Source organism: Neolamprologus brichardi, chromosome 23 (genome assembly GCF_056152115.1).
Source record: "Neolamprologus brichardi isolate AB-2024 chromosome 23, ASM5615211v1, whole genome shotgun sequence".
Taxonomy (NCBI): Eukaryota; Metazoa; Chordata; class Actinopteri; order Cichliformes; family Cichlidae; genus Neolamprologus; species Neolamprologus brichardi.
In genome coordinates this window covers 19,527,620-19,552,965 of record NC_142125.1, presented here as the reverse complement: position 1 = coordinate 19,552,965, position 25,346 = coordinate 19,527,620, and the positions used below count along the sequence as shown (strand labels likewise).

At 41.0% G+C, this 25,346-nt stretch overlaps 1 protein-coding gene across 2 annotated transcripts in view; it reads left to right on the top strand.

Annotated features, from left to right (window-relative positions):
- agap1 (ArfGAP with GTPase domain, ankyrin repeat and PH domain 1) overlaps window positions 1-25,346 on the top strand; it is a 185,051-nt gene that overhangs the window by 22,442 nt on the left and 137,263 nt on the right. The gene's annotated exons all lie outside the window — the stretch shown is intronic.

Genomic DNA, 25,346 nt, shown 5'->3' with positions numbered 1-25,346 from the left:
TAAAACAGGTTAAACTTAGATCGAGTACAAGTTTAAATCAAATGTTCCAGGTTTTACATGACCAGTAGATGAGACTCTTCAGCACAGTATAGTAGTGTATCATCTACATCAGGGGTAGGCAACTCCAGGCCTTGAGAGCTGGTGTCCTGCAGGTTCTAGATGTGTCCTTTATCCCTTCACAGCTGATTTAAATGGTTAAATTACTTCCTCAACATGTCTTGAAGTTCACTAGAGGCCTGGTAATGAACTAATCATTTGATTCAGGTGTGTTGACCCAGGGTGATATCTAAAACCTGCAGGACTTGCCAACCCCTGATCTGCATATAAACGTATGTAACAAGTAGTTTACAATGAAACTGTGTAATTAATATAAATGGTAAAAAGAAATGTCCTAAAACAGAACCTTGTGGAAGACGAGTAGTTATCAGTTAAGTATTTGAATGAATAATTCACTGATAACGTTTGAATTAAAATGTATTTAAATTTTGTGAGTTTTTTTTAAAGAAATCCACAAAAAAAACCAGCACAGTGTTACTGTTCTTATCCAATGCATCGTTCAGAGCCAAAGTCATTGCAGAATCAGGACAGTAGTTCATATTGGGCTCAGAATGTGATGCTAAAACTCAGGTAAACAATACTATTCGGAAATTATTGTGTATTTATTAAGGTTTCTGTTTTTATTATTAGCCTTATACTTTTCAGTAAGCTATAATTTCATTAATTGCAACATTGCAGAATATAGTATCCAACTGTGAGGTTTTGAACATACTGTATTCCAATTTTTCATACTTGATGCTAATGTCTGTCATGTTTGCAGATGGATGTTATAAACCTGGGTCAGCTGTTTACCCACCACAATAACCTTGTTTTTTATGAGAGCATTCGGGATGTAAAGCAGCATGTGTGGGCATATTCTGGACTCCTAACCCAGAATATGGTGTCAGCATCCTGCAGCACTTTTAAATGCCACTGTATCATGGTCTAATTCATTGTGACAACACAGTTTAATTAGCTTTACGTAACCTTAGACCGCAGCTTTATTTATTCAAGAAGCTAAATATGCCTTAAGTGCTATAAGTGAGCAGATTTTGCTTTGTTGTTTCCACATACATGAAGATGGAGAGATGGTAGGTCTCACAGTCGTTCTTGGCCCTGATGCTGCAGTTGCATGCCTGTTTGAAACTGCAGACTTCTCATCACATTCAGCATGCGAGCCACATGAATAGTTTCATTTTAAGTGAGGGATTATGAATGTGCTTCTACTGTAGCTGGACAAGAGCTCTGACCCCTGCAGCACCACAGGGCCTCGGTTTTTGGCAGTGTCACAGAGCTTCTGGCTCACTGAGGCTGTTAATGCTGTAAGCTGGTTTACATGCAGTCATTGATCGAGGTTTGGACAGAGGCAGAGACCAAAAAAGACCAAAGTGAGGCATATGGATGACTTTAAACCCCTCACAACTCAGTTTGAGGCACTGCAAAATGTACTGCTGACCTCTGATACTTTCACCCTTGATCTGTGTTGCTGTTTGGATGATGTGTGTGGCGTCTCTGGATAAAAATAACTGGCAGTGATCATAATGCCTGCAGCTGAAGGTTTGACAAAGTGTGAGTCATCCTGAGAGCTGCAGGGCGGCTGAGCTTCAATGAGCAGAGAGAGAGAGAGTTTCTTCAGCCATCAGAGCACCGATGCACTCGTCTTTACTTCCTCCCCTTCCCTTGTCTCTCCTTGTGTCCTTCATTGCTTCCTCTAATCGTTTCTCTTCATTTTGCCATTTCCTCCAATTTTCCTCCAATATTTCCTCTCCCTTATCCCTCTCCTTGTTTCCTTTGTTTCCTCTCCTCCTTTCATTAATTATTTCCTTTTATATTCATATTTTTCTTTATTTCCTTTAGTTGTTTCCTTCATAATTTTTATTTCCTTTTATATCCTTTTTCATTTGTTTTCTTGTTTCTTTTTCTTGTGCCCTTATTTCCTTCATTCTCTTCCTCAGCTCATTTCCTTTATTTCCTCTTTCCCCTTCCCTTCATTATTACACCTTTTCTTGTCGTCTTAATATTTCCTCGATATTTTTTCTCCTTGTTCTCTTTGCTGTTTCCTCTTCCCTATTTCCTCATATTCTTGACGAATATTCAGGACTATTCTTGTCTTTTCCTCCTTTTTCTTTCTTTTTAGCATCCTTTGTTATTTGCTCTCTTTTGTGTCCCCTTTTTGTGTTCTCTTGTTTTCTCTCTTTGTTCCTTCTCCTTGCTTTCCTTATTTGTTTTCTTTCTCCTTTCCTCTGCCCTTATTTCCTCATCTCCTGTTTCCTTCATTTTGGAGACAGTGTAGGGTTGTGACAAAGAAATATGAGGATGAGGAGTTAAAGCTGTCAGTAGAACACGTCTTGTTTTGTGGTTTTGTGGTTTTATTGATGACATGGAGCTGTGTCACTCCATAAGAGCTGTTTCCTCTCTGAGCTCCTCCAGGAGCCTCCTCTGTCCTTGAGGAAACATTTGAGGATGCTGAAAGGATGCTTCCTGATTTCCTGTCCTTGCTCTTCATCGCTCTCCTCTGTGATTTTATGATGACTCAGCCTCTGGCTCTCTGTCAGTCTTTTATGGATGAAGCAGTTTTTCAGCAGAAATTCCTGCTGCGTCACACCGCCCCCCCCAAAATGTTTCTGCACAGGAACCAAAAAAAGAAAAAAGATTTATGAGATCAAACGACTGCAGGAAATCTGAATTCAACCTGACTTTTCATCTCCTTCATCTGACAGGAAGTAAAAGAAACACCTTGCCATATTTCGTTGTTGTTTCTTCTTCATGTCTCCATATATGTATCCTTTCCTCATTCCCTTAATTTACTTTCTCTCCTCTTCTTTTGTTTCTTTGTTTTTTACTCTTGTTTGTGTCCTCACCTTTTCTTGTGTGTCTTACTTCATTCCTTTATTTGCTTTGTCATATCCTTTGACTGTATCCTAAGTTGTTCCTCTGCTTTCTTTCTGTTTCCATTTCCTCTCATTTTTCCTTTGTTGTTTCCTCTTCATGGATCCTTAGTTAATTGCTTTCCTTATTTCCTTTCCTATTTGTTTTTACTTGTCATTTCCTATCCCTGACTTTCTACTCATCTTCTTTCCTTTATTATTTCCTTTTCCTGTTCTTGTTTCCTATGTTGTTTCCTCTCCTCGTTTTGTTTCTTTTGCTGTTTCCTCTTCTCTCCTCGTCGTTTAAATTGTTTCCTTTCATTTTAGTTCTTCTTGCGTCCTTTGCTGTTTCTTTTCCTCACTTTCTTTCCTTTGTTTTTTTCTTTCCTCACTTTCCTCTCCTTCATTTCTCTTCTTACTCAATTTCATCTCTTTTCTTTATTTCCTTCATTTTTTCCTCTGTTTGTTTCGTCTTCTTATATCCTTATATTCTTATTTTATTTTCTTGATTCCTCTCTCCTTTGTAGTTTCCTCTTCTTGTTTCTTCGTCTCTTTTAAGTTCCTCTGCTGTTTTCTGGTTTCCTCCTTGCCAGGTTTAGCTTCTTTTAAGTGGCTATGAAAGGCTGTAAAAAAAATTTCTTCATAATCGTCTAGAGTTAGGAATTAAATATTGACGAATGGTGTTTGTGTGAGCATGGGAACGAATCAGCCATCGCCTGAAACTCAGAGAGATTTCTGTGACAGAAAGCTGAAAGCTTCCCGATGTTTGCTTCTGCTGAAGAGGAGCAAAGGTCTGACATGAAGAGGGGATGAGGAGGACGTGAAACAACAAGGCATTCTGGGAGAAAATAGGCCTTGTGTGAAAGGCAGCTTGTGTGGGAAGCCCCGAATTCCTAAGTTGACTCGAGAGGAGGAAAACCAGCAACTGAAGACGGCTACACAGACTCCATAGGACTCGAGGCATTGTGAGAAGAGTAGAGTCTGTCAGAGCCAGTCCATAAAATATTCAGGGACAGATGTTTTGATCAGAAAACAGCAGCTGCCTTAGAGGAACATCCACCTGCCAGCGAGCGTTGGAAGGAAACTCTGTTCGCAGCTCAGACTTTCTGATGGGAGAAGCCAAACTAAACAGCTGATTTAACAGCGACAGACTTGATAAAAAAAAAACCCACGGAAACAACCGCAGACAGGAAACGCTTATCCAGCGGTTCTGTTTGAACTGCAGAAAAAATATGACCAACACAAAGGAATCCCACACTGACCTGCTGGGCGAGTTTACCGTTTCACAATAGAGAATAATTATAGTACCATGTAAACCAATGGGTGGATTAATCTCTAATAGTTGGAGACTATAGAGAAAAAAACAAACAAGAAACTGTCAGAAAACATCAAACTGGGGCCACACTAACAGGCCAGGGTCACTTCAGTCACTTACACCAAAGCTGAGAGAAGTACATGCCCACTTTCTAATCCCCGGACAGCCTCATCCCTGCTCGTCTCTTCTTACTCCTCGTTTCTACCAGCATCTACTTGGTTTTGCTTCTCAACGTGGGTGTGATTGTTATAGGAAGGCAGCCCGAAAGTCCTGTGACATCATTTTTAAACGACACAAAAACAACACAACAATGGAGGACATCGAGCCGATGCTGTACCTGTCACAGAAGCCACCTTGTCGCTCGACCACAGTGTTGGTTTGTGTGTGCAGTCATTTTCCTCATTGTGGGATTTCAAAAATGGCAGGTTTGATTCTCGTGAAGGAGTCGCTCTCATGACTCATCCAGTGACATCACTCCCTGCCCAGTCAGATTTCTACAGTCTGTTGATGTCAGGTTTTTGGTGCAACTCGCTTGCTTGGAACTCCATGCGAGTAGGGCCTAACGATGTCTGGTACCACGTAATAGAAAACCTAAAAAGTGAGTCGAGTCAAGTCGAGTAGGTGCTAGTGGAAAAGGCAATAGATGGTCAATGGTTTAGTAACTTATACAGTGCTTTTCTACTCCGTTTGAGCACTCAAAGTACTTTCTTACTACAAGTAGAAAACAACTACTTATAGTAAGAAGTCCCACTGTAGATTATTTCCTCTATGATTGGCTTTAATATGAAACTGCTTGTCTCTTCTTGGATGGTCAATGGTTTGGTACATATAGTTCTTGTCTACTCAATTTGAGCTCTCAAGGTGCTTTCTTACTAGACGTAGTATTGGTGCTATATCTGAGAAAATTGGCGTAGTTGCCTTCTAAGTCGCCCTCAGGGTCTCACCCTTGTACATGTAAGAATATAGGAGCACATACTTCTACATGAAGGTTTTATCAACAGTGACCCATCACTATCATCCCTAAAAATGTGAGCCTCTGTGCTGATATGAGCTTAAATGTCACTGAAAGTTCAGTTTTATGCATTAAATATGTTTAAAAATATCCAAATGTAACCTTACAGATTTATCTGTCAAAATTAGCAGTAATTATAACTAGCACGCAGAGTTTATTGCTGCTTTAGGCTGAAAACTTTTCATCATTATAGTTTCATAACACTGCAAAGAAGCGAGAGTGACTTTTGACCTCGGCAGACATCAGCCAGTTGAGTTTGTGCCTCGAACGTTTGAGCCAAACAGACCCTCGATTCTTCTCTGCGGAGTCATTTCAGGAATGATGAGCAGAGCTGCAAGAATCTTTCCAAAAACCTTTTTCACACCACGAACGAAGAAAAGACTGAATGTTGAGTCAGAGGAGCCCTCCGGCATCTGAATGTTCCCAATAACATTCCAAAATACAGAATTCATAATTAATGAAAAGGGCGTAAGCTTCCAGAATATCCTTAGAGAGGGACCAGGATTACTCTGTTATCGACATGTTTTTTGGGGGCAGTGCCTTGTAGATTTTTATGACTCGGTGACCAATATTTCCACCACGACGGATGACACTTTGAACCTGTGAGGGAGCAACAGGTCGCCTGGAATGGGTGCTACAGTGGCGTACTGAGGCAGAATTAAAATGACAATAAATACAGAGCACAGAGAAAGCTTGTGGGAATAAATCATGTGTTTATGAGATTAAAGTCGTAAATTTAACAGAAAAACACTTGAATATTAAGGCCTCAATTTGGGGGGAAAGCATCCTCACGATTCTCTGAGATTAGAGTTGCAAATTTATTAGAACAAATTTGAATATTCAACAAAATTAATGTCCTAAATTACAAAAAAGTAATATTTTCTATGAAAAAAAGAATATTTTTATAGTTGTAAACTTGTGAATAAAAATGCGAGTCTTAACTCTGAGTTAAGGCTAAAAATTTCTAGGGAAAACTGTAAACGCTTTCTGATCACCTGTTTGCTCAAGTATCGAGTGGACGAGGAGAAACAGGTGTGCATTTGTGATTCATGAGAGTGTGCGTGTGAGGTTGGCCTTTCATGTTTGAGTCTTTCTATTTGTTTCATTGTGTGTGTGTTTGTGTGTTTGGCTCAAGGCTGTTACTGTGATTCTGTATCTGTCGCTCTGCATTTGCACTTATTCCTTTCTCTGTGTGTGTGTGTGTGTGTGCGTGTGCGTGTGTGTGTGTGTGCGTGTGTGTATGCATATCCTTGTTCTTTTCTCTGTCACTTGTGATTCACTCTTTACAGAACAAGCCTCATCCTGCTTCACCCTTTTTTCCCTTTTAATAGCAAATGTTGTTGTCGTGTTTTCACGACAACAACATTCACGACAACAACAAAAAATTCCACCTTAAAAAAAGAACACTCTTTGGGTACAGATGACTCGCTCTGATTATTTCACATTATCCTGTTGAACTAAATAATAAGGCTATAATCAGGTTTGGACTGTTGTGGACCTGTCCTAAGTTACACCAAAATCCCATTCAAAACCTCCACTGAAAATCTACAGTTTTAACTCACAGATGTCCTGTCCAGTTTGGCCTGTGAGATGATGTCATAGCTAAACATACTATTATTTGGAGTCATTCAATGGAATCATGGGACATGCATGAGGTCATGGGAGGTTTGTAAATAGTGGTGCCTGTCTGCTTTGTTCATGCATGATTCGGTGATTGTAATGAGTGGGCTGGTTTCACTAGAAATCTGTCATTTAACACATAGGAAGTATTGCTTAGTTTGGACTACAAAATGACGGGATATCTACAACTATATATTCTTTGAGTTGTTGAGTGGACTTCTGGGAGATGTAGGAGGTCACCAGATGAAAGGTTTGAAGGTAAATATATCTGCTGAGTTCTGCTTGATGGGGTGATCATACGGAATCTATTTTAACACCTCCACCAACACCATCGGTCCTTTTAACTGTCATATGGAAGTGTTGCCCAGTTTGGACTAAAAAATTATGTAAATAGGCTAGAGTAATCTTTGGGTTGTTCTGTGGAATTCTAGGAGTTGTAGGCAGTGACCAAGTGATTTGGCACAATGATAGGATTGTTCATACTTGATTCAGTATTATGCAGTTATGCCTTGGATGGTTCAAAACCTCCTTTGGTAATCTGCTGGTTTTACAAACAAATACAAATATTGTTCATTTTGGAAGAGGAGAAGAATTTATAACCAGAGCACACTATTCTTTGGGTTAATAAAGGAAATTCTGGGAGTTGTAGGCATTCACTAGGCGAGGCAAAGGAATGATACACCTCATTGTTTTTCTCCTTTGAGAGGTGTCTGTTGCTGTGAATTGGCACTATATAGCTAACATTAAATTGAATTCATACATGGTTTAGGACAGATGATGAATGAACTGATTTCACACAAAATCCCATTCAAAAGCTCCATTGGAAATCTGCTGTTTTAACTCACTGATACAACTACTCTTCATTTTAGCCTTTGAAATGATGTCATGGTTACACATACTATTATTTAGGTCATTCTGTGGAATTCTGGGACATGTAGGAGGTTATGGGAGGTTTGTAGATAATTGTACCTGTCAGTTTCTCCTTTGTTCATGCATGATTCAATAAGTGGGCCGATTTCAAACAAAATCCAGCTCAAAAGCCTCCATGGTCTAAGAGAAGATGCTGTAACTAGACTACAGCATTCATTGAGCTGTTGAGTGGAATTCTGGGAGCTGTAGGAGGTCAGCTGGTGTTAACAGGCACATAAAGCGGGCACATTTTAAAGCTTTACAGCCTCGTGAAACCGTCAGTGCCTGTTTAATGAGACACATGCTGGTGCTGAGTGCTGGAGGACACTTTGACCCGGTGCAGGATAAATATTCCTACATCTTCTTTCCCACCACATGCTTTTAATGATTAACCAGCACAGAGGAGCCTGACCCAGTAAATCAGAGCGGAGCCACGGCGCCCTCTGCAGGCCACAGCATCCAATTTTCACCTTACAGCTTTGTCTTATGGAAAAAAAAGTCTCATGCTTGACCGTGTGGTTTCACTTTAAAATCATTGATTACAGTATTGAGTAGACATTTTATGGTTTACCGCCGATATTGACAGTTTATCTGCATTTTTGTGGTGTTTTCACCCTGAAATAGTGTAAAATGTGCTGTAAATATATTTAAAACATCCACATTTTCTGTCTGGGTGTAGGTTTTGGGCTGCTTCAGAATCTAAACATCCTATTTTTCATATTTGACTTAATTAGTTTCATATTGTTAATAACTTTCAATCCAAAATCTGGAGTTATTTTAGCAAAGTCCTTATTGAATGTGATTCTTGTGGGGGCTTTTTACAGCCAGTATTTTTAATAAATTAAGTTATTGTGACTATTAATGCCCTAATCTCACTTCTTTACCTATTTCCTTATTTTGAGACTTTAAGATGTGGTTTTTTTTTTCATATTTCACAATAATTTCATCCTTCTTGTGAGAAAAAACAGCTTTAATCATATTTAAACTACAGGATACACAGTGTAGTGTTTTCACAGTGCAGCAACGCCCCCTGCTGGTGAAAAAGCTCACGTCTTCTTCCTCTCACAGCAGATTTCAGGCTCTGTCTTCTTCTGTGGATTTCTTTGGCGTCACGGCTGTCGGCTCGTGTTTTTCTCGCCGTCACTCACAGCTTTTGTCAGCCCTGAAAGACGATAAAGAGTTTCCAAAGAGGGCACGGCTGCGTTTTTGAGGAGGAGAGCCCTTACTGAGCATGCCCAGGATTTGCTTAATTTATTTTTAAGTAAGTCACAAGAAAAGGGAAAGAAGTTAGAAAAGAAAGCTGGAGCTGGAGGCGGTCTGATGTGAGAGGTTCTCAGAGCGTCTCTGATGATGAAAAGAAGGTCTGAGAGGCCTGAAAGAGGAGCCGCACACACAGCACAGCCGAGGGCAGAGAAATATAACAACCAAGCAATGTTAGAGACTAAAGTGATGAAGTTGGTTCAGTATATTTTATATAGGAATTTTTTTTTTGTCATACTTACAGACTATCCTTTATCTGTGCAGATGTTCTTAAATGTTCGGATGACATTAAGGAACGTTTTCAAATATTTCCATGCAAAAACAAGTAAAAAAAAAGATGATGTGAACAAAATGACTTTTATTTACACAGTCCCTGTCTGTTACTTCTTCCAAAACACGAGCATGATTTTAACACAAATACACTCACTGAACAACTGAATGAAGAGTTTCCAAAAAGGCCACGACCGAATGTTAGATGAGGAGAGCTCACTGAGCACGCCCGAGAATTGCTTTCTTTTCTTTGTTTTTCAAATAAATCACAAGAAGGGGAAAAGTTCGAAAAAGAAAAGAAAGCTAGCCATTAGGGGTGCAACGATACTCGTATCGATATTGAACCGTTTGATACAGTGCTTTCGGTTCGGTACGCATATGTATCGAACAATACAACATTTTTAATTTATTTTATCAGCTTTCCTTCTGATGGTGCTGTCTGTGTTGAGCGGTCAGTGGATCTGCGCTCGACAGTGCAGCCTAGGCGGAGTAGTCGAACACAGATTCACTGAGCGCAGGGCAAGCTAGCAGACAGAAGTTAAGCTCTCCTTGCAACATGGCAAATTGAACCTCCCCCACCCTCATTCAGATCTGGCGTTTGGAACTATTTTGGTTTTCATGTGACGTATGACCCTGAAGGTAAGCACGTCATGGACTAAAGTAAAACAGTATGTTGGATGTGCCAGCAATGCTCAGTTACATGGGTGGGAACTAGTGTGTTAGCGCAGTTAGCTCGTTAACGAGTTGGCCGTCCAGCCCCATGCACGGGGAGATCCGCGGTAGCTAGATTTGCCGTGTTGTGGCGTTAACCTCATTTCAGATTAATGCTGACAGCACTAGTGGGAACACAACGAATATGACTGCACATTTACTTCGACATCATCCTAGTGCAAAGACAAGTGGAAGCAGACAAAAACAACAAGCACGCATGCTACAAACTTTACCCGAGTCATTTAGACAGCCGTTAGCACATGATTCTCCTTATGGGGACCTGATATGTTTAATATGCTGCTGAGAATATAGCCCAGAAGAAGCGTATAGTATAGCTTTTATTTTGGAAAGAGACATTTCTCTGTAATAAACTCTCTTTTCCAAAGATGAGTGATTCCTCAATCAGATACAGGGCTCACAAAATCGCTAGCCCGACGTCCTGGGGCTAGCGATTTTTCCAGTCGGGCTACCAAAATCTATCTCTGCCCTGCCCGTCGGCCTATCATAGGAAGGAAAAATATATGTCAATGCTTTTGCATTCTTTAGAAATGTAGCTGGGTAATTATGTCATTGGCATCGGTGAGCCACTGTCAATATGTGACATATTGAAATCGCGTTTGAATTTGCACTTGTTTTTTGCTTTCACTTTGCAATCGCGCGAACTGTGTATAGAGAGCGACAGCACTGATTGGTGAGTGATGATAATTTGCGCACCAATTCCTCTGACATCGTCTTATCAATCATTAGCTTACTATGCAAACATGACAAGGGAAATCTCCCGCAGCTTAAACATGTGAGAGGTTGATCGCGCAGAGAATCGCTGAGCGTTATGTGAGTGTGTGTGTAAAAGCAGCAGGATATATATTTTAGTTCTGCTGAGCCAAATAAGACAGGTCAGCGTGAAGAAGTGACAGCCAAAGAAAAGCTTACCACAAAATGGAAATGTTATGACAAATCAGACTATAAGGCAAAAAGAAAGTGCAGCTTTATGGTTTCATGGACAAAAAAATTTCTGTGGCTGCAGTATGACGAGCTAAATAACCAGGGCTGCACATAAGTGGTCCGCAGGTGCGCATTCGCTGTCAAAATAAGAAACGCGCACAAGATAAGAAGTTGCAACGCGTGTTTGCATACATAAGATTTTCTGGAGGAGGACAGACATTTGTTTAGAACTCTTAAAGATGTCGAAGAAGCTCCTTTAAGCAATTACTTTGGTGTTCCTCCACCTCCAAAGAAATGTCAGAAGGAGTCCGAACCACAAAAGAAGCACGTATTCTCGGAAAAGTGGTTGCAGGAGGTGAGCTGGCTTCAAACAAATGATGAACGCACAGAGATGTGGTGCAGAATGTGCCGTGAAAATTTAATAAATGACAAATTAATAAAAAGGCATGAACATTTTTTTTGTATCGAAAAAATATTGAACCGTGACACCAAAGTATCGAACCGAACCGTGAATTTTGTGTATCGTTACACCCCTACTAGCCATGTATATGACTTATTCACACCAGCCACTTTATTAGGTACACATGCTACTACACCAAGGTGGGCCTCTTTTGACTTTAGGCCTGCTTTAATACTTCATGGCATAGTGTCGCACAGCTGCTGCACATCCCAAAGATGCTCTGCTGGGTTGAGATTTGAATACAGACAACTAATTGTCAAGTTCAAGAAACCAGTTTGAGAGGCTTAGGTGTGCTGTCCTGCTGGAAGAAGCTTTAAGCAGATGGATACTGTGAGCATGAACGAATGGACATCGTCAGGCACAATACTCACGCAGGCTGAGGTTAAACGACGCCCAGTTGATGCTAAACCTTTCATACAGGGCACGATGGATCCATGCTTTCATGTTGAGTATCGCACATCAAGATCAAGTAATGTTTGTCCACTCCAATGTTGAGTCTGTGAATTGTAGCCTCAGTTTCCTTTAAAAGGAGTGGCGCACATTGTGGTCTTCTGCGGCTGTAGCTCGTCTGCATCAAGGTTAGATGCTCTTCTGCATATGGTATTGTAACAAAGAGTTACTTGACTGTTATCTGGGATCAACGAGCCATTTTCACTCAGAGAACTGTCACAACACTGAGATGGTTGTGTGGGAAAATCCCATCAGATCTGCAATTTCAACCGTGCCACTTTCAGAGTCGCCTAAATCACCTTTCTTTATAGTTTCGATGCTCAGTTAGAACTTTAGCAGTTCTCCTTGATTGTCTACATGCTCAAATATATTGAGTTGCTGCCATGTAATTGGCTGATGGCATAATTGGATTAACGAGTTGATGGTGTAACTAAGAAACCGATCGACACGAATTTACAATTAAGTCCTGACAGTCAAACAGTTTTTGATCCTTTATTTTTTTCTTCCTAGCTGCTGTTTCAGGTTAAATCTGATGTGTAGATGTTTGATCTTTCACATACTTTGTGCTGAAGCATCCAAATTATTTAGATTACTGAAGTGTCTGAAACTACATATATTGCCTACACCTTGAAGTCAACACCAAGCCTGTAGTGTTAAAAACTATGTGATTACAGCGCACTACTTTCTATTCTCTCCAACACACCAATCGACCAGTTCCTGTGAAACTGATGAAACGCAGCAGGAGAAGTAGCTTTCATGAAAAATTCATGTTTACGATTAAAAAATACCACAGCGGCTCGGTCACTTAAAGGTTAAGGGAGGTTTTCAGGAGGGATCACTTCCTGAAAATGACATTTGAAACCAGGCAACAGACACAAACATTTAAATATGTAACGGGTGATTAGCTGTAATGCAAAAACGTAAGAAATATGTCTCACCCTGGTTTTTCAGCTCTGATGAACTACAAATCTTACTTCATTAAGGTACCACCTCATATTCTTTTATGGGCAAACTGTAAGACCTGAAGAGCCTGAGAGCTGGGCTTAAACATCTACACAACATCTGACACACCATCATCTGCAGATGGCATGCATCGTCCAGCGGCAAGACCACCAGGAATCAACTTGTCACATGTCGTGAATGAAGTTCGGCAGAGAATCAAAGGAAGTCGAGATTTCCTCACTTCCTCTCTGTGCTTCATTCAGGGAAGTGGTGTCTGTTACCATGATAATAAACTACAATTGCCGTGACAACCGCAATGTTTCACCACAACAAGTTTCAGTGAGCGACCGCAGAGTCACGACAGAGTTTTATTGACACGCTGGCCGAGTTTATTAGAGCAGAATCTGACACAGGAGCAGAAAGTGGAGCTTTATGGACCAATAAAATGATAAAGACATTAAAACAGCTCAGCAGCCTCTGTTTACATCCACATACAACCACTTTTGAATGGACCCTGGCAGAGTGACCTGAGATCTGTGCTGATAAACAGACTCTGATGAAAGATCAGTCAGCTGAAAGCTGGACAGCAGGTGGCAGCAGTGAGCTGCGGTGCGTCCGGTATGGGAGGAATGCTGGGAATTTTCTGTGTGTGTGTGTGTGTTTGGGTGGATGTGTGTGGGCACAGAATGTGTAGATACTGAGAGTTTAACAGACACCCAGAAATCAAAGGTTCAAGTACTCAAGTAATCTTATATTTCTGGTATTTAAAGTATTTTATTACTGAAAAATATGTCACTATACTCAAAGAAAGCACGTTTTAGTTTTGCTGTACTTAACAGATTTGGGATATTTTCCTACAGGGATACTTTAATAAAGATCTAAGGGTTATTTTGATTTGCTAGTCAATTAATGTTGGGCTCTATAAACACCAACAATAATCCAGCAAGACCTGATTAGATGTCTTGTTTTGTCCCATATCCAAAATGCTTTAATTCTCAATTTCTTTTGTGTAAAACTAATAAAAACGTAAACATTTCATATCTGAAAACCTGTAAAGATAAAAGTTTGATGAATTGTTTTTGCTTATATTTATGTTTAATTGTGTCAGGGTTCCTGTACAAAAGACTTATGGGCAAAAGGGCATTTGTTGTTTTTAAATAAAAGGGAAGTAGGACTTTCCCTGTTACTTTGTCAGACATTGCAGTGCAAATCGGAAAATAAGGTGGCCTGGATGCTTAGACCAGATGTACCAAATGTGAGTGCAGTGCTTATGAAGCATGGTAAATTTTGTACAGACAGTTTTTCAAACATTGAATGGGAATCAGTTCACTGCAATCCTAAACAATGGTCCAGACCTCTGAAAATGTCCATGTTTGAATGCAAAGTTCCAGTGGGTTAGCCTACCCCGAACACATGCTGTCAAGGACCTGTTTGCTTTAATGTTCAGCTGGAGAAACAAACCAGTCCCTAATTAATAGTTGTCTTTGTTCAGTCGTTGCTTTTATGAACTTGGTTTTACATTTTCACTCCTAGAATCTACACCGAGCTTTGGGGATCCTAAAGTTTAAAGAAAAAAAAAAGTTAAAATGTGCATTAAATAATCCTGTAATATTTTTCTAGTAGTTTTCTTATAATGCTCATGGATCAACTTTTCAGGGCAAATAGGGTAAATTCATGTATGAATACTTTGATGTTTAGGTCATTGGTGTTGTGATCTTTTGACACTTCTGAGCAGAATTTTGTGAAATTTGGTGGAAAGGTGGAGGAAGATCCCATTAAAGAGATTGGATTCTTTAAATTTGCAACATAGTTCACTGCCTTTTGTAAATTATCCCTGTGTACTTATTAGTATTTTATGTGTATGTATTTTTGTAACTCTTTAAACACAAGAGTAAAAAATACTAACTGTGAAGAGCCCTGTGTGTATTTGATGTCTGCAGGAAAACTATCTGACTGTCTAATTATGTAAAAATGTTGTCACCAGGCAGAAATGTTGCCCTAAAAGTTGCTGAATTAATCAACTGTTCTGCTGCTGCTGTTAATCTGACTGGATCACGGTTTTCTGATGCATGGTGCTCTGTGATTGGTGGGAACCAATTAGCTGCCTGTGATCCCTGTCACTAACACACACAAACACACACACACACGGGACTATTCACAGGCTCTGAATAATTAATGGGTCCCCCTCTCTACTTTCTAATGATGCCTCTAGGGCATTTATTACATATGTATGTGCATGTGTGCATGTTATGTATGTGCCTCATGATGCACAGCACACACTCACACGCACACACTTCCTGTGTGACATTTTCTCAGAGAATCCTGAGCACGTCTCCAGAGTCTCTGCTGAATTTCTGCAGCACACACTCGCGGCGTGATGAAGAAATTATCCCTTCTCTTATAACTTATCAGATCAATCAGGAGTTAAATGTCGTTAAGTGTTTGAAAGGGGCAACAATCAACAGAAACAACTTTTTCACTGTTTAAATAGTTCAGCTTTCTAATTGTAGCCTTACTTTCAGTCTCAAAACCTTTAACTTACATTTCAAATATCGGACTTCCCACTTTAAATTTTTCCTTTTTTAACATTTCAACATTTTCAAGTCAAAATATTTAAACCTTTACCTCGTGAAAAGTGAGGGCATTTCTTTTATGATATTTAAGCTTTTTCCCCAAAATAATTACATTTTTCTCTCCGAAATGTTTTGATGTTCATGTAAATATGTCATCATTGATAAAAATAAAACACTTTTGATGGATCGGACATGGATTTCTGCAGACTCTTAACTCAAACCAGTTCTTCATTCCCATCCCAAACCTCAACATAAAGAAAGAAACCACCAAATCTTATTCTTTGGGAACTTTTTCACATTTTAACTTAAAAAAGAATATCAAAATAATTGCAAGATTGTCAATTAGCAGGACTGAGCATATCATGTAGAGACATCTGGTGATATTTTATTATATTTTATTGGTTTTTGTATTCATTTGTAATTCATGTCTTTAATCTAAGAAAATGATTCAGAGGACATCACTTTGGTTCTTTTTTGTCATTTTGAGTTATTGTTGTGGACCAATGGATCATCAATAAATAGTGGTTACAGCTTTTCTTAATAGCTGAAGATATTTTCCACTTCTTATGCCAGTTTCCACCTGCTCCTCTTCTCTTTATCTGGGATTAGTGCTGTTATCACTTCACCCCCAGCTGCCCCCTTCTCCTCCTCCTCGCCGCCCTCTTTCCTGGTCTGCCTCCTCCTCCTCCTACTCTTTGCTTCCTGGCCATGAACCAATCACCGGCCTCGTTGTAATGCAGCATAACTTCAGACCAGTGTCTGGTCGAGCAGCTATTGTAACCAGATTAAAACACATTATGTGCAGTAGCTTGTGTGCACTCAAACCTCTCGTGGGATTATTGGACATCAGCTGTTTGCAGCCCCTGATCACTCCCTCACACTTACACACACTTGAAGGTGTGTGTTTCAGTTGTGATTTTTAGTTGTTTTCAGATATTCATGAATTCATAATCAGCTGGGCTCCATCTGTGCTGCAGCAGCATCCCGTTTCGCCTTCAGTTTTATGCCGTTTATTGTTTTGTTTTTCCTTAAACATCTGCTGGTCATATCGGATGCATTTTTCTCATTGTTTTCCGTCTCTTTAATCCTCATTTTGCTCTTTTGTTTATAAGAAGTTGGAAAATCCCTCAAAAACAAACCATAATTAAGCCAGTTTTTCTTCTTTTTTTTAAATTGTGAGTTATTTTTTAAGTTTTAAAATACTGTTAAACCAAAGTATTGGTCTGTCGTTATTCTATAGCCTCTTGTCAAAACAAAAAAAGGCTATATTTTAACTTAAAAGTGATTAAGTAGTCAATTTCACCCCATTTTGTAAATTCAGATTAATGAATTTTACAGCACTACTTTCTGTTATTATAATGTTCCTTGTTGTCGTCTTTGTATCCCACCAAAGTTGGAGCTTAACATGGACTTCACCAAATATATTGTTAAGTCCAGTTTTGAACCTTCTGTAGCTTTATAGCCACCACCATTTTTCCTTTGTGGAGCCACAAGTGATCATATATGTGTAGGACTGAATTGTCACGTAACTTAAACTAGCCTATTTAGGATGCTGCATCCGGAGCACAGACTTATTGGACTGTCTGTTAGTATAATGAACCGCACAATAAGCCAAATTACTTGTCAGACAACTGGATTCAAAAGTGCTCCAGAAAGGACAGACCAAACATACACTTTGACGTTACGCTGATGACATGATTCAGCTTATTACCAAATCCCACAAATCGGTTCAAACGTGGTCCAGGTCTATTTCTGTAAGTCAAGGAGGCCACGCCCCCAATAATAGAAACTGTTAACCTTAATACAGTTATAAAAACCTTCACTCTCTATATAGTTGTTATGAAGGGGAAAATTTGAAAGTTTGTTGGACATTTTAATTTCTGCGGGGACACACTCACCATTGGAGCCAGTCTCTAGTGGACATTAGAGGAACTGCAGTTTTTGTCTTTTTAATGAGAAAGCGTTTATGAGTAAAAGCACAGGGATAAAGAATGCTCGTGTATACGATTTGACGTCAAAGACCAGCGTAGCTTTTTAATGGTTTGAGGTTGGTAACCACATGATCCTCATGTCTCTTGGAGAGAAGCTGCCCTATGTGTCTGCACATGCTCAGTGAGCAAACACACACACACACACACACACACACACACACACACACACACACAGACCCTTCAGGTGCCAAGCCAGCCGTGCATCGCCCGGCCCCCTCCCATCCCCTCTCATTGCCCCTCCATTTGCATCTCCATGGCAACAGACTGGGCGTCTGGAGCGTGGGGTGGGGCAGGTTTCTCTTCCCTCTCCTTATCTCCACATTCACTCATCTCCATTTTTGATTTGCATAAATCTGTTCAAGGTCACCTGTGCGATGGGAGTCTATGTGTGTTTGGTTTCCTAATGATGTGGGAACCAAAGAAAGGAAATCCCCACACATCATTAAAGCCGAGAGGGCAGGGTCTACACACGAGTGCCTGATAATGTCATACATCATATTTAAAAGCATTTAGTGTTCAGAATCATTTTGTTTCAGAGTCATAACTGTTTCCTGTCAGCTGGGGACGCCCCCGTTTCTTTGTAGTGAGGTTGTATCAGAATCTGAGCCACTGTCTGTGTGTTATGTGCAGTAGGTGGCACTAGAGTAAGCCTCCAAGGAGCACTGGTCTGGCATCAATAAAAAAAATCAACATGGCTTAAGTGGATGTTCTATTTTGATCATTTTCACCAATTTCTTTGCTCTTTCTGACAAGAAAGTGAAGCCGCTCCTCTCCACCAGACTCCATTCACAAAAACAGGAATTTTACCTCACAACAGAATTTGTTTGCCTACTTTTGCCTTGATTGTTTAGTTGGTTAAATTATATAAACTTGGGGTTATAAGGAGTTAGTTTGGATCTGAATAAATGGGTCAAAAACAAAAACAAAACAACAAAAACAGCAGCTCCTGTTTTCTGTGAGGAAAAATCAGTTTTTGTGAATGAAGTCTGGTAGGTATGAATAGCGTAATTTTTTTTTTTTTAAATTCTCGTTGTGTTATTTGTGTGAACTTGTGTGTAGCTTAGCATGTACCTCCACAGTTGTTCTTATTATTCAAACCTATTGTTATTATTAACATTCAAACTTAATGAAAGAAAACTGAAATCTGCAACACAACACGCTGACCTGATTTATTTCTCCAGATGTCTCCACATGTGCAAAGCTTCATTGTAATTTGTCTGACTAATGCAGTTTATCCCTGTTTGCAGACGCATGTTGTGACTGTTTCTCTTCTCCTCTCTCTCCTCATGTCCTCCTGATGTTGGCTCACCTGTCCACCTCCTCCAATCACAGGTAAGAGAAGTAACGCTGCGTTTAGTTGTTGGTCGCCTCTGTAGCCTAAAACAGGACAATGTCTCCTTTATTTGCTGTTTGACCTTTGACCTCTGGGCTGTTGAGTCATTAGATTTTAGCTGTTGAAGCTGAGTTAGCTTCTTTAAGTGAAGCATGTTTATGAGTGTGCAGATGTGCAGCACCTCCTTTTTCTCCTCCTTCCTCCTACCAGAGGGGGACACTCCCTGCCTGCTCCCCCCTTTCTCTCCCTCCTCCGCCCCCCTCTGGTAACTGACCCATTTTCCCCCGTCTCCAGGGGTTGAGGGAGAACGTGAGGCAGTAGGTGGAAGGGAGGGTGTTGTACCTCCCACTGCTCCCTAAGTCTTTGATGCAGAAGAAAAACCCTGAACTCCTGCCGGATGAGGAAGATGAGCGTGTGTGTGTGTGTGTGTGTGTGTGTGTGTGTGTCATGTTTGATTAGAGTGCTCCCCGCTGGGTGTTTGCTAAACATGATTGTCACAGGAGCTCGTCTTTAACCTGTTGTCAGGAAGTGTAAAACTAATGTTCTTGTACTGGCTTTTTCACACAAATACAAATACACCAGTGATTTTCCCCATCATTGCAGACCTGATAGTTTGCGTTAAAGGTATAGTCAAATATATTTTAAGGTTATTTAACAGGAAGAAAAAAAGGATACTGTACTCAGTGGTAACAACAGCAGCCTTACTGACAGAAAAGTTCAGGATGTCCTCACTAACGTGACTAATGGTGATTTGACTAATGGCTGTCATTAGTCAGATGATCTTCTCTGACTAATTGACCTGTGTCAGACTTCTTTTACAAAGTTGTACTCCCTCTTTCAGACTAAATACAGGTGGAGGCTCTTCACCCAGTATTGACAGCTGAGGTAAACAGCAGGCTTACAGTCTTCTACTGAGAAGGGAAAAGTTATGGTGTACAGTCTAAATTTAATGTTTTGGGGTGATGTTTTGTCCCACAGCGACAGTAAGAGTAAGAAAACAAAACTGCAAGCGATCGTCTACAGACTGTAACTTTAACAGGTTTCCATCCGACTGGAACCTATGTGTACCTACAAACTCCTAGTTATTATTATTATTATTATTATTGTTATAAAGAATACTCAAGAGTTATTGTTTAAAACTTTTGACACTGTGCCTATTTTTGTTCAAATTTTCACTCTGTAGGTTTTGGGGGGCTGAAGGCACCCTGGTGTAAATTAAATTCTACGTACAGAAACTTTGGGGGTGGGCCGAGCAGCTCTGAATATTAGTTGTGAGTGTTCAAAGATGTTCATCAGCCTTTTATGAATGCGAGATGTTTCCTTGGTGACAAAAATAGAATGACGGAAATATTAAAACTGATTGAATGCAGGTTTAATTTAAACAGCTATGTTATTGATTTTTATCCATGGTAAACAGTTTTTATACGCCGCCTCTGCTTCATCAGCTCTTCTCTGACAGCTTAAAATGATTCGTCAAGCTGAAATCCTCCACCACAGTTCAACATATATTTGCAGTTTGATGAGATCTGTCTAGCGTTGCGTATCGAGTAAACGTCTCCGGCTGTTTCGGTCATTTTAACACGTTTTAAGGGCAGAGCAGTTAATCCCAGAAACGCCCGACTCGACTTGAGATACAGAGGTGTGTGTTTCTCCCTCGTGGTGGTGCGGCGTGTCAGACACGCTTTGGCAGTGTCTGCAGAGCTGCATACATATTTCATGTGATGCAGCCAGAGCGTGCCGACACAGCAGATGGATGCTGGGATGGTCAGTCAGCAGATACACACCACCTCTCTCTCTCTTAGTTTACCTCTGAGCTCGCCTGTTCCTGATGTATTGATCAGTATCAGTGCTTTAAAATGAGTCTTGTTTTATAACTTTATGATTTATGCATCTGTACTCATGTAACGATCGCTGAGACCCAAAGTGACTGAAGTGACTGGCCTGTAAACAGATCAGTCTCTTCATAGTACATTCAAATGACTGCTATTAGTTATAAAGTATATTATTAAGACTTCTTCACACTAGACTCTAGTGTGTTTATGTAAAACCCATAAAATAAATGGCCTTATTTTGCATCTGTGGGTGTTTATGTCATTTCAGAATCAAGAGCTGGAAATATGATCCACAGAAAGATTAATTCAAACCTTTTCAGTGTTGCTTAATCGTCTCTATTAAAGGGCGTCTGCATGCATTTAGAATTGAAACATCTAAATGTAAGTAAATCTAAAACTAATATATCTCCAAAGGCCTCAGAGAAAACTAAACATGTGTTGAGTCTATATTAAAGATAACCTATAGCTGTCATCCTGTTTCTAAGCCACTAAAATAAAGAAGATAAAGTGAAATTTGCCTTGAAGAAAGAGGCTTGTTTCCCCAATGTTGCTCCCAAACCATAAGGAAGATGTGAATTCAAGATCTGTTGAAAACCCAGGAAAAAGACACGTGTATAGTATCTTAGGAGCAGTAAAGTGTTTCTGAAGAGGTGATTTCTATTCATTCAAGGCTTCAAATGTTATTTTAAGGCTTTTCCTTTGCCTTAAATGCAGCAGCAGAGCTGTTTCCAGACACTTCTTGGTAATCCCATTTAACAGCCATGTCTCCATCTTTTCCTCAATCGGTTTTCAGTCTCCACCTGCCGGCTGCAGTTGACCCCCGGTTAATCCCGCTGTGCTCGCAGATCACCATTTCAAATATCCAGCTGCTTTGTGTCTCCTTCTATAAACCTCGCCGCAGTGACCCTCTCTGATGTGGCGGTGTTTGTCCACGCTCTTGCCGGGGTTGGGTGCTGCAGGGCCCGATAAGGGTAGTGGCGGCGGCAGGGTCCCCAGAGAGCCAAGGACAGATTAAAGCTCTGCAGACCTCTGCGGACGCTCAGATTCCAACTTTACTGCAAACAGCCTGCACCAGGAAGCTTAAACTCACAGGAAAATGAGAAATAACCTTCCTGAAAGTGCGCCGGCTATAAATCCCTCTCACTGGTATCTGTCAGAGGTCAGAACCCCACATGGGGTCACCAGATAAATCTGGGAGGTCATGAGATGATTAACGAGAGGAAAGAGAAAACAAATCCTCACACACACAAAAACTAACAGCTCATTTTGGAGGACGTCGAGATAAAGCAGCCTCTTACCGCAGACAGCTCTGATCGAGCTGATCGAATGGAATTAACACAGCGCTGACTTTGACGAGACCTTGTCATTTTCCTGACCAAAAACACCCACCATCTAAGTGCCCTTGAGCACTCTTTTACCTGCAGAGGGTAGAAAAAGACATAATTTCAGTCTTTGTTTGCTTTCTGCTGCAGATTTTACCTTTTAAGAGGGAGGGCGCCCTCACAGGGAGAGCGCCTCACTGTGTTTGTACCAGTTATTTAGCCAGCAACCTAAAGCCTTCAAAACCTATTAATTTGAAAGCTGCATTAGTTTCTGGACTTGATTTTCTTCCTCATTAAAGTCTTAGAAGCTCACGTTAGTGTTCTCGGGTTAGAAAAAGATATATTATGGAAGAAAAACTGGTGAGTTAGGTTTGGGTTAAAATGCATCGGTTGCCATGTCTTTTAAAGGTTGGTTGCCATGAGGACCCTCCAAAGACGTTATATTCTGCGCACAAAATATCTGAATATGTAGATTAAGGTTGTGAAGCATCAGTCTAATGGAGAAGCTCAATTCTGCTGCTTGTATCCACGACCTGATGGGTGAGGGAAGGACGGTGGATCGACCAATAAGTCGACAGATTCAGCTCCATCTTCACCACAACAGATTACTACACTAATATACTTACTGTTGAAATACACTACTTACACATTTGTGCTCATGGACCCAAAAAACGTGACGTTTTGTGTCCATGAACTGAAGCTCTCGTGTCCAGACCAAGGTCTGACCTCATGGTTGCCCGATTGGACGAATAAATTGATTGCAGGTGTTGAGCTGAGCCGTACACAGACTCAGAACACAGACTGTCCTTCAGGACAGGTCGCTGTTTTTTTTTCGGGTTTGAGAACCAAACCTTCAGAAACACAAGGACTCGCTGGTTGTTGGACTGATGGAGGTGCTGACCATCTTGACCCACATGTCCATTGCGACAGGTTAACAGATTAGTCTGTGTCGTGATGTTTGTGGCGGTGTGGCATCCAACTTCCGCCTGCTCTGTGACAAACATGCAGAAGACGGTTTTCATGTCTCCACCTACCGTGACAGACTCCCCCGCCGGAGTCAGGAGCTGCATTGGTGGCTGTGACATCACTTGAGTTATCTCACGTCTGAGTCCGAGGCTGCTGCGGGATGAAAGGCTGCGAGGTGTGATTGATGTCACGGAGGTGCAGCATGCGTTGGCGTGTAATTTGCCATCTCGGCGTGGAGTTTGCTTCCACTTTCCCCCTCCTCACCTTGATGCACGATGTTTCTAGCTTCGTGTGACAACGGCAGCCTTTACCCATCTCCGTCCAGCTGTTTCCACCTGTGCTCGAGTGGCGGCGACCCTCTCCGTCCATCTGTCGTCAGGTGGAGGTGCGTTTGATGTTCGGTGTCTCGTTAGAGGGGGGGGAGCACATTAACCAACTTTATGTGCTTCCCAACCAAAAAGTGGAAGGAGAAAGTTGCCCTCAGCTGCTCGTCTAATCTCGATTAATCCCACTAATCATCCACCCAGCGTCAGAGGCCGAGGCCTGACGGTGAGGAAGAGGAGGGTGAGTTAATCCTCCCCCGCACTCCTCCTCCTCGGAGATGAAGGGAGGCACTTCAGAGATGAGAAGTCGTGATGAAAGAAAGCGCTGAGAAAACAAGTTTCCACTCAGGATTTCGCTTTAATTTAGAAACTGATCAAAGAGGCGCAGGTCACGTGACAAACAGCAACCGCAGACCCACTTCTCACTTCCACCTTAAATATTTCAAAGTTGGAGCGGTGATGAAGCTGCACATGCTCATAGTGACACTGGGTCTAAACACAAGAGGACCCCCCTAAACACAGCATATGTGTAATCTTTGCTGTGGGGTACCTGAAGGTTTAACAATGTTTTTAAGGTGGATTTATTCTTTTAATCTGCTCTTTAACAGCCCAGAAGCCCGCAGCTTCATATTGTTCCAGTGTCCAGATCTAAGGAAGCCACTTTTCCATCTTTTTTGTTTCGTCATAACTTCATAGGTTGGGGAGATATCCAGCCTAAAGGCAGAATCACTTCCTCAACTTCACTAAGGCTGAACTCCTTAGTGTGTTATTACTGCGATCATCAACATGAGCCCGGTGTTTCAGGGACTGTAAAACAGGAGGGAGAAACTCAGATCTATGTTGGAATTTAGTAGTTCCTCTGGAGATGGAGACCTCTTTCAGACTTTTCAGTTTCTGCGTCTTTATTTTTATGTTTCTTGCTTACTGTTTTGGATTAAATCAGTGCACACTCAGGTTCAGTTAAACATCACTTAAATGTTTGTGTGTGTTCCACCGTCAGAAGCTCCTCAGCTCCTCTTTCTGCTGCTTCTTCCACCTCAAATTTGATTTTGTGCCCCTCTGGGTGCAGCTTTTGCCTCCATGGCTGCCCGCAAGGCTTCAAAGAGCTTGACAGACAGAGAGGAGAAAGAGGAGGCTCCACCCCTGCTTTAGAGGAGGCGGTGCAGACGGTAAAACCAGAGCTGGAGTTTGCTCTCGCGTGACCTCGCTACTGCCCTGCTGACTTACATGTAGATCAGAGCAGGAAGTAAAGCCACAGCTTAGGGTCATCAGGTCCTCAGCATTTATTTTAGGAAAGTTTCCAGCCTGCTGCAGGGAGAACTTGACAGAAACCTGCTCCAGAATATAAAATCCATGCTTCAGCATCCAAAGTATGGAAGACTGAAACTGCCAGAAAAGGGAAAAAAATTATCAAAATAATAATATTGCTTAATAAAAATAGATAATTAAAAAACAAAATAATTGCAAGTGTATATATATTATATATGTATATGTATATATATGTGTGTATATGTATATATTAGGGGTGCAACGATATTCGTATCGATATTGAACCGTTCGATACAGTGCTTTCAGTTCTGTACGCATATGTATCGAACAATACAACATTTTTAATTTATTTGATCAACTTTCCTTCTGACGGTGCTGTCTGTGTTGAGCGCTCAGTGGATCTGCACTCGACAGTGCAGCCTAGGCGGAGTAGTCGAACGCAGATTCACTGAGCACAGGGCAAGCTAGCGAGACAGAAGTTAAGCTCTCCTTGCAACATGGCAAATTGAACCTCCCCCACCCTAATTCAAATGTGGCGTTTGGAACTATTTTGGTTTTCATGTGACGTATGACCCTGAAGGTAAGCGCATCATGGACAAAAGTAAAACAGTATGTTGGCTGTACCATGCAATGCTCAATTACATGGGTGGGAACTAGTGCGTTAGCGCAGTTAGCTCGTTAATGTGTTGGCCGTCCAGCCCCACGCACGGGGAGATCCGCGGTAGCTCATTAACGGAGATTTGCTGTGTTGTGGCGTTAATGTCATTTCAGATTAACGCTGACAGCAGTAGTGGGAACACAACGAATATGACTGCACATTTACACCGACATCATCCTAGTGCAAAGACAAGTGGAAGCAGACAAAAACAACAAGCACGCATACAAACTTTACCCGAGTCATTTAGACAGCCGTTAGCACATGATTCTCCTTATGGGGACCTGA